Genomic DNA, 10,300 nt, shown 5'->3' with positions numbered 1-10,300 from the left:
ACCTCGGGACCCCGTCCGAGCATACCAACAAGTTCCTAAACACAACACGAACCTACTCGAGGACTCGAATCACACATAATAACATCAAAATCACAAATCGCCCCTCAAATCAAACTTAATGAACTTTTTGAACTTCGACTTCCAAAACTCATGCCAAAACATATCAAATCAATTCAGAATGACTTCAAATTTTGCACACAAGTTCCAAATGACAAAACAAACCTATTCCAATTTGTGGAACAAAATTTCGAACTCGATATCATCAAAGTCAACTCCCGGTCTATCTTCTGAACATTCCAGACCTTCAAATTGCTAACTTTCGCTAAATAGTGCTGAAACCTCCTAGAAACATCCAAATGCAAACTCGGGCATACGTCCAAGTCCAAAATCACTATCCATACCCAACAGAACCATCAGAACTCCGATCCTAGATCAAATACACAAAAGCCAAACTTAGTCAACTCTTCCAACTTAAAGTTTCCTAGTTGAGAATCATTCTTCCAAATCAATCTTAAATCACCTGAAAACTAAAACAGACGATTCACATAAGTCACAATACATCATATGAAGCTACTAAAGAATTCAAAGATCTGAACAGAATGCAAATTCTCAAAATGACCGATTGGGTCATTACATTCTCCCACACTTAAACATACGTCCGTCCTCAAACGTGCTAAGAGTCATTCTAAAATCATCAAATCACTGTGTAAACTCACCATGCACATACCCATGGGTGATCCCACACCACTCCAATCAATATAAGGCTGACAACACAACTTAACTGAAGATCTTTACTTCAACCTTAGCCTATAAACATTAGAATCAAATCTCCAACATCCAGAGCTCATTATAAGACCTGATTCTCGCATTTAAACACTATGCAAATTTGAACAAGATGTACCAAGCCATAATCATAATCCAAGATATAATCGCATGATATACTGCATAACCCAGGTTTTTATAGTAATAACTTCCGACCATAATAGCTGCCCAATAGCAAATTCGGTACCAGTAGCAAACCTCATATAAAATAAAACCTTGTTCTAAACCTTCCTACACTACCAATGATGAAAGAAACACGCAAAGACTCATAACCACCCATTAAATCAACAAGTCGTTGAGCTCTCTCGCCAAGCAAGGACCATAACCTAATTCTAAGCTGACTAGTGATATTATTCTCCCAAACATACCGTAATTAAATATGATAGCACCCACAAATCATGCAATCCGTGCACCAATAAGAAACAATTCAAATGTACCAAAAAATGGGAAGTGACTCAAATGAGAGAACGACCCGCAAGCTCAACAGGTACCACCATAAGCGCAATGCTATAAACCCAACATACATGGAGAACCAAAACACACAAAATCAATACAAATGATCATATCCCAACATAACTCCACCGCAATATGTGACCCAATCCAAATACCTATCCACATGAAATACCTCGAGCCATAACGCTCAAAATCAACAACCATACGCAAATCAACAACAAACACACAAAGTGCATGACCATACCTAAGGAAAACTGATGTACAATATACCACAACAAGAAAGACCATAATCAAGGCGCAATCAGTCATTCAACACCCCAAGAACCATCTCGCTTGAACTTCGCCACAATGCCCAAATAAAAACGCATCATGCATGCAAATAACCAATAGATCACAACCCATAGTAGCATAGAATAGTAAAATATAGAACTTACCAGAACACAAACAAGCTCAACTCTAGCCAAATGACACACCTCTCAACAACAATAACAATGCCGAGTCAACAAATCCGACCCGGTGTAGAATACACATTCTCATTAGGCCTACCAATGGACCCCCAAATCAATCCCGATCAACCACAAATAGATAAATAAACCTCCTAAAGTCCACAATAGCCTAACCTTAGTACATGCTATCAGCTGTCTAACTTTGGCCATATCTTTACAGTCCGCAACCAAGAAACAATCTGCCTATGAGAACTCCCAGTCTCCAAATCCCTAGAATACCATAATTATCATATCCGATCCCAACTCGACCATTCAAGTGACAGACACATCCCTCACACATAGTTATTCCACGAGGAATACTTCCATGGTTCTCCCTTCCGACAAAGTAAAATATGAACATCAACTGTCGACCATCCAGACGAGTACTGTAGTACCAATGAAGCATTCGTAAGTCAAAATACAGTGCGCCTTCTGAAATGCACAACCTTCCCAGGTAATACCAAGTATTACTAACATTCATCTAAATATCTAAAATTGTCCACACCGTCTAGAACTCATGACCTTCCTGTCAAAACCCATATGCACGTAACCAAGCCATCAGAACTGAATCCCTGTAACTCAACCAAGTCACGCAGGTCACCACACCCAAGAGTATTGTTATAAAATACTTGTAAAGCCTCACCAAATCATAAGAACCAAAAGCATCGATCATACCCATTGCCACGCTGATCCAACCTACCACCAAGCTGTCCTATTTCTCCAAGTTCCTTCCGAATTGCCTTCAAGTTAACACTCCTCCTTGCCAGTGCACTATGATCATCAAAGAACGCTCACCACAAGAGGTCTTACCATAAAACCACATAGTCCTAAAGCTCATAAACCATTGTATATCCTCTTAAGTACCCAAAAATACCACATCCAAGATACCCACTCTGAAGAGGCCTTATGTAAATCTGAACCTATTTCCTTTGCCTTTTCGATACTGAAATGTAGAATCCATAATGATATGGAAATACTATTGTCACGCCCCGAACTTTGGGGGGGGGGGGAGATTGGCACCCGATGCCTCACCTATCCTTGCGTACCAACTTGCGACTAAGGGAATCTGAACATATAATGTCATACTTTGGCCCTGGGTCACACTGCAAGACAATTTGCGAAGCAAAATATAAAACTGAATAGAAACCAACGCTGACTAAACATCAATATAAATATGGGCCGGCAAGGCCATAATAGCTACTACAGCTGACAAACCAACAAAATATATATACAAGGCCTACAAGCCTAACATGCTGCACTAACTGACATGTTATGTCTACAAGCCTCTACTGATGGATGTACCGTGATCGGAACAGGGCCCTGACCTACCCATAATCTATATACATATATACACAAGATATACATAAAACTTCTAGACCCCGGCAACTCTGAAGGACGTGGAGCTTACCGATAAAGCTGAACTCGGGTAACACCTACTAAGGAGGTCTACCCGTCTGTCTGTCTAAACCTGCATGCATGAAATGTAGCGTCCCCAAAAAAAGGGACGTCAGTACAAAATAACGTACCGAGTATGCAAGGCAATAAAATAATTGAAAGCTGAAACTGAACTGATAATATAATAATTGAAATAACTGGGAGCGAAAGGTGATCTGGATATTTACTTACCTGCTGATACCGACTCAGATCTCTCAATATAGTAAATAAAATAGATGTCGGGCCCTATAAGGTTCAGAGCTTGTAACTGCTCTACCGTAGTAGGCTCGCTCATAGGCGCCCGGCCATAGTAGGCTCGATATATAACTTACCATCTGATCAGAGGTTGCCTAATAGGGGCCTGCCCATCGATTATAGCTCGATGGTGGTGAAAATACTGTAATAATGTATATATATATAGACCCTCTACTCTCTTGACTGAAAGAAAATAATACTTAACTGAATATAAAGTCCCGATAAGGGAGCATACTATAACTTCTGATACTAGGATAATGTGAATAAATTCATGAATACGAACTTCTCTTTATGTCTTGTTGTCAAACATATGTAGTTACGTGATAATGCCAAAATGAAGGAATGGCTTAACCTTAACATACATGGAGTAAGAAAAAATCCGTATGATATTCTTGGAAAAGATTGCACCGCACTCTCTTAGAATCGTAAAATCCAGTTGCTATTACACAGTAAAATTTTGTATGAAATCTTTGCTTATGATCGTTACTTTGCTTTGCTGCTCAAGAAATTCTCAAGCATGATCCCCTTTTCAATTAAATGATTCCTACTAATATTGTAGTAGTAGTAGCAGTAGTAGTAGAGAAAAGGAAATAGTTTCACTTTGTCTCCAAAAGTGACATAATTACGTGGGACTTTTTCATCACACATGTGTTATACTTTTGATCAAAATGTTTTGTCAATCCTCCAGCTAGATAATCATAAGAGAACCCCTTCTTTAGATGTATCCACGTCCACCTACTAAGCAGTGCTTAGTCATTCTAGCTACTTACACATGGATTAATGCCCACACAATTAAGAATTATCTCAAATTACTTAAAATACTACTCACATTTAACACACTTTATACACCTTGCTAACATGGTCATATGGTACCTTGTATGGCACTAGTCCATTAATACGGGGTATTGTAGCTTGGACCGTATTTTATCTCAAAATGTCAAACTTCGACGCAATTCATTTTCTTCGATTTGCTTACCCTCTCACCTTCCTGAATTTACTCATCACTTGTTTGAAATAACATAATGCTTATAATCTCAAAATAATCTCATTCCCGAACTTTCGTCAATTAACTTACGACGAAACTTTAACGTACGAAAATGCGGGATGTAACATCCTTCCCCCTTAAAAACATTCGTCCTCGAATGTTTACTCTTAGATACTTTGGGAAATTTTTTCCAGAGTCTCCTCCGTACACTAGACTAAAACCAACCTGTACGCATCCAGAAAACATAATATACATTCCACACATGGCCAATGTCTATAAATAGCAACACTTGGCTTCACACAGCTGTCCATCATAAATTCTGAATGTCCAAACTAAGAGCTTACCTGATGACCTACTGGCCTGAATAGAGCTGTGATGAGGTATTCCATCTCGAGCCATATCTTCAGTTTGAAATAGGTGGTGGTATTTAGACTTCATTTCCTCTTCCGTTTCCCACGTCATCTCTTCCATATTCTTGCTTCTCTATAAAACCTTCACGTAGGCTACCTCCTTATTTCGTAGCTTGCAGATTTGTCATTCTAGGATGGTAACTGGAATTTTCTTGTATGAAAAGTCCTCCGTAATTTGTACATCATCTGTGGGCACCACTCGGGTAGGATCGCTAATGCACTTTCGTAACATAGATACGTGAAAAGCCGGATGGACAGACTCTAATTCCGAGGGCAATTCTAACTCATAAGCTACTTGTCTCACTCTCCGAATGATCTTATAAGGCCCAATATACCGTGGGATAAGCTTGCCTTTCTTGCCAAACCTCATCATGCCATTCATAGGTGACCCCTTTAAGAACACCCAGTCATTAACCCCAGACTCTATATTTCATCGTCACACGTCAGAATATGACTTCTGATGACTCTGGGTTGTCAACAGTCGCTCCCAGATAAGCTTTACTTTATCTACGGCTTACTGAACCAGGTCTGGCCCATGTAACCCATATTCTCTAACATCAAACCACCCTATAGGAGATCTGCACTTACGCCCATACAAAGCCTTGTACGGAGCCATCTGGATACTGGAGTGGTAATTGTTATTAAATGCAAAATCGATAAGAGGTAAATGTTCATCCCAACCTCTATTAAAATTAACACATATGCTGGTAACATATCCTCGAGCATTTGAATTGTGCGCTCGCCTTGTCTATCAGTCTGTGGATGAAAATCTGTGCTGAGATTCACCTGACTCCCTAGACCTTTCTAAAATGACCTCAAATATGTGCTGTAAACTGGGCCCCACAGTCAAATATAATAGATACTGGTACTCCGTGTAGCCGCACTATCTCCTTAATATATAACTTTGCATAGTCCTCCATTGTATATGTAGATATGACCGGTAGGAAATGAGTTGATTTCGTGAGCCTATTGACCATCACCCATATGGAATCAAACTCACGATGAGAATTAGATAAACATGTGATAAAGTCCATGTTTATCACCTCCCATTTCCACGTCGGGATCTCTATAGTCTGCATTAGCCCTCCGGGCTTCTGGTGCTCTACCTTCACCTGCTGGCAACTAGGACACTGAGCGACAAACTCAACAATGTTCTTCTTCGTATCGTTCCACCAGTACACATCCTTAATGTCATGATGCATCTTCGTCGACCCAGGATGAATGGAGTACCAGGAAAAATATGCTTCTGACATAATCCTATCTTGTAGCCCCGCCATATCTGGAACACATAAATGACCCATGTATCTAAGAACGCCATCTCCCTTGAACTATAACAAAGACTTCTTCTGCTGCGGAACTCAATCGCTCAACTCGACCAACTCTGGGTCCTCGTATTGCCTCTCCTTTACTTCAGCTATGAGAGATGATTTTGTAGTATTTAAGAGTACAACTCCACCATTGCCAGAGTCTACTAACCGAACCCCAAAACAAGCCACTTGATGAATCTCTCTAGTTAATTGTCTTTTCTCGGCCTCTACATTAGCTAAGCTACCCATAGATCGGCGACTTAAGGCATCTGCTACCATATTAGCTTTTCCTAACTCAAGCCATCACCTCTGTCGCAAATTCAACTCTTTTTGCTTGAAGATATATTGCAGGCTTTTATGATCTATAAATACATAAACATGAATACCGTATAGATAATGCCGCCATATCTTAAGTGCATGGACAACTGCGGCTAACTCGAAGTCGTGTGTTGGACTCGTGCTTCCTTGACAGCCTTGAAGCATACACAATTACCTTATCATGTTGCATTAGGACACATCCTAACCCAACACCTGAGGCATCACAATACATGGCATAACCATTTGGCCCCTCTGGAAGTGTTAGAACTGGCGCTGAGGTCAACATGTTCTTAAACTCTTGGAAACTCTCCTCGCAAGCCTCTGTCCACTGAAACTTAGTTGCTTTCAGTGTCAACTTCGTCAATGGTGCCGAAAGGGAAAAAAAACCCTCTACGAACCTCCAGTAGTATCCTGCTAAGCCTAGAAAGCTACGAGCCTCTGTCTGAGTTGTAGATCTAGGCCAGGATTTCACAGCCTCAATATTCTGAGTGTCTACCTTTATACCTCCATCAGATACAATGTTCCTCAAGAATGCTACAAATTTCAACCAGAACTCACATTTAGAAAACTTAGCATATAATTTACTATCACGGAGGGTTTGGAGTACCGCTCGCAGGTGGTCCGCATGCTCATCCTCTGAATGTGAATAAACCAGAATATCATGAATAAATACTATCACAAACATATCTAAAAATGGTCGGAATAGGTTATTCATCAAGTCCATGAATACAGCAGGTGCATTCGTCAACCCAAAGGACATGACAAGGAACTCGAAGTGGCCATATCGGGTCGTGAAGGCTATCTTGGGAATATCTTTCTCCCGAACTCTGACCTGGTGGTACCCCGACCTCAAATCTATCTTTGAAAAGCATCTAGATCCATGTAACTAATCAAACAAGTCATCAATCTTTGGAAGTGGATACTTATTCTTAATAGTTACCTTGTTCAGCTGCCTATAATCGATACACATCCTCAACGAGCCGTCTTTCTTCTGTACAAACAATACCGGTGCACCCCAATGTGAGGTACTGGGCTTGATGAAACCTTTCTCCAGAAAATCTTTTAACTGCTCCTTCAACTCCTTCAATTTGGAAGGTGCCATTCTATATGGAGGGATAGATATTGGTTGAGTTTCCGGAAGCCAATCGATTCCAAAATCAATCTCTCGCTCTGGAGGAATACCTGGAAGTTCATATGGAAATACATTTGAGTACTCTTTGAATACTGGAATAGACTGAAGTATCTCTAGCTCGCACAATATGATAATGCACCCTTTTGCGATCATTTTCCTCGCCTTCAAATAGGAAATAAACCTATCTCTAGGTGTCGTTGTATTACCTACCCATTCAAGGAATGGCTCACCCAGAAAATAAAATCTGGATGTCTTTTCTCGATAATCAACTGCGGCTTAGCAAACTGCCAACCAGATGGGCCCATGATAACATCAAAATCCAACATCTCTAGTTCAACTAGGTCGCCTGAGGTCTGACGACTACAAACTGTCACCGTACAACCTCGGTAAACCCATCTAGCAATAATCGATTCTCCGATCGGTGTAGATACCGCGAAAGGATCACTTAGTATTTCAGGCACTATACCAAACTTCCCCACGACAAATGGGGTAATACACAATAAAGTAGATCATGGGTCTATAAAGGCATAAGCATCGTGAGAGCAAATGGTCAACATACCTGTCACAACGTCTGGTGAAGACTTCTGGTCCTGTCGACCTGCTAAAGCATAACTACGATTCTGGTTACCACCTGAACTAGAACCTCTACCTTTGCCTTGACCTCTACCCGCCGAAGACTGAGACTCGCGCCCTAAAGGATGCACGAACATAGATGATCCTGTTGCTGAATTTGATGGTTGTGCCATACCCCCAGAATCTCTATTTAGGCAATCTCGCATCATATTCCCCGGACGTCCACATGTATAACAAGCATCAGAACCGGCTCGACATTTGCCCAAATGTCCTCTACCACTGATGTCACACCGCGGCAGAAATGGCCATGTCTTCCCTAAACCTCTCTATCGCTGCAAACCCGATGCCCGTGAGCTCTTACCTGGTCCTGACTGAGTATAAAGGTCATACCGGTAACCCTGTAACTGAGGTGGCAGAGGCCTAGGTGGATGTTTGAAGTACTGGGGCCTATGACTACTCTAAGATTGCTCTAGAGACCTGGCAAATTTCATCCTCTTACATTGTCCTGACTCAGTCCTCTCTGTACCCTGCTGCCGACGCCTACCCCTTTCTATATTCTGGGAGAATTCCTGAATCTGGGAGATATCCATACTATCCTGCAATGCAGCGGTGGGACATGCCTCGGTCAACTTTGGGGCTAACCCTTCTATAAACATGTGAATCCTGTCCCACATAGTAGCAACTATGGATGGTGCATATCTGGCGAATGAGTTAAAACAAAGACTATACTCTCGAAAACTCATATTGCCCTGCTTGAGGGCTAGAAACTGATCGACTTGAGCATGTTGGATCTCCTGCGATAAGTAATGGTCAAGGAATGCATCTAAAAAATTCTCCCAAATAGCTGGAGGTGGATCACGTCCCCTGGACCTCTCCCATCCCTTGTACCAAAGGATGGCTATATCTTGGAGTCGAAAAGATGCTATATCAACTTCTTCTTTCTCCGTGGTATGCGTAACCTAAAAGATCATGTGAAGCTAATCTATGAAATCCTGCGGGTCCTCCCTCTGATCTGTCCCCGTGAACTCTGGAGGACTCAAAGCAATAAACTCTCGAACCCTTGAACTCCCAGACCCCTCAGAAGATCCTGCACTAGCGGTTGCCCTAGCCTATTGTTGCGTAGCTACCAACTGTGTCAACAAATGCACCGCACTCCTCAAGTCCTGATCCGATGGAAGTGAAGGGGGAACTAGATGTGCGGTCTCCCTAGGAATCTGCTTGGGTGGTGGAGGAGCCAGTAATGGCTGGGCAGGGGTCTCTCCCTGGGCCTCTAATTGGGCCCCATCTACTGGGGGTACCCTGCTTGTCCCCTCACCTACTGTTGTATCTCTCCTCTGACTAGCCGTAGTCTTCCTTGTCACCGTCATCTATGCATGCAAACGCCAACACGTAAGTTTAACTCAAATTTCCTATAACTCAGTTCTATATCATGATTTAGATTTGAAAGAAGGGAAACCTCCTAAATTCCATGTAGTCCCCTGCTTATATAATGTGGTGCATAACACATCTATAAACAAGACCCTACTAGACACGACTTGTAGACTCCCTAGGACAGAACTGCTCGGATACCACTTTTGTTACGCCCCGAACCTGGGAGAGGGGGGGGGGTAAGGGAGACCGGTACCCGGTGCCTCACCTATCCTTGCGTACCAACTTGCGACTAAGGGAATATGAACATATAATGTCATACTTTGGCCATGGTCCATATTACAAGACAATTTGTGACGCAAAATATAAAATTGAATGGAAACCAACGCTGACTAAACATTAATATAAAGTTGGGCCGGCAAGGCCGTCTTAGCTACTTTAGCTGACAAACAAACAAAATATACATACAAGGCCTACAAGCCCAACATACTGCATTAACTAACAGGTTGTGTCTACAAGCCTCTACTGATGGATGTACCATGATCGGATTAGTGCTCCGATCTACCCATAATCTATATACTTATATACACAACATGTACACAAAACTTCTAGACCCAACAACTCCAAAGGACGTGGAGCTTAGAGATAAAGCAGAACTCAGGCAACACCTACTAAGGAGGTCTACTCGTCTGTTTGTCTGAACCTGCACACATTTTTGATGAAATAAAAAGAATTACTTTTACTGAAATCATTGCAAA

This window comes from Nicotiana tomentosiformis, chromosome 11 (genome assembly GCF_000390325.3).
Source record: "Nicotiana tomentosiformis chromosome 11, ASM39032v3, whole genome shotgun sequence".
NCBI lineage: Eukaryota > Viridiplantae > Streptophyta > Magnoliopsida > Solanales > Solanaceae > Nicotiana > Nicotiana tomentosiformis.
The sequence above is the reverse complement of the archived record's forward strand: the minus strand, read 5'-3'. Positions refer to the sequence as shown.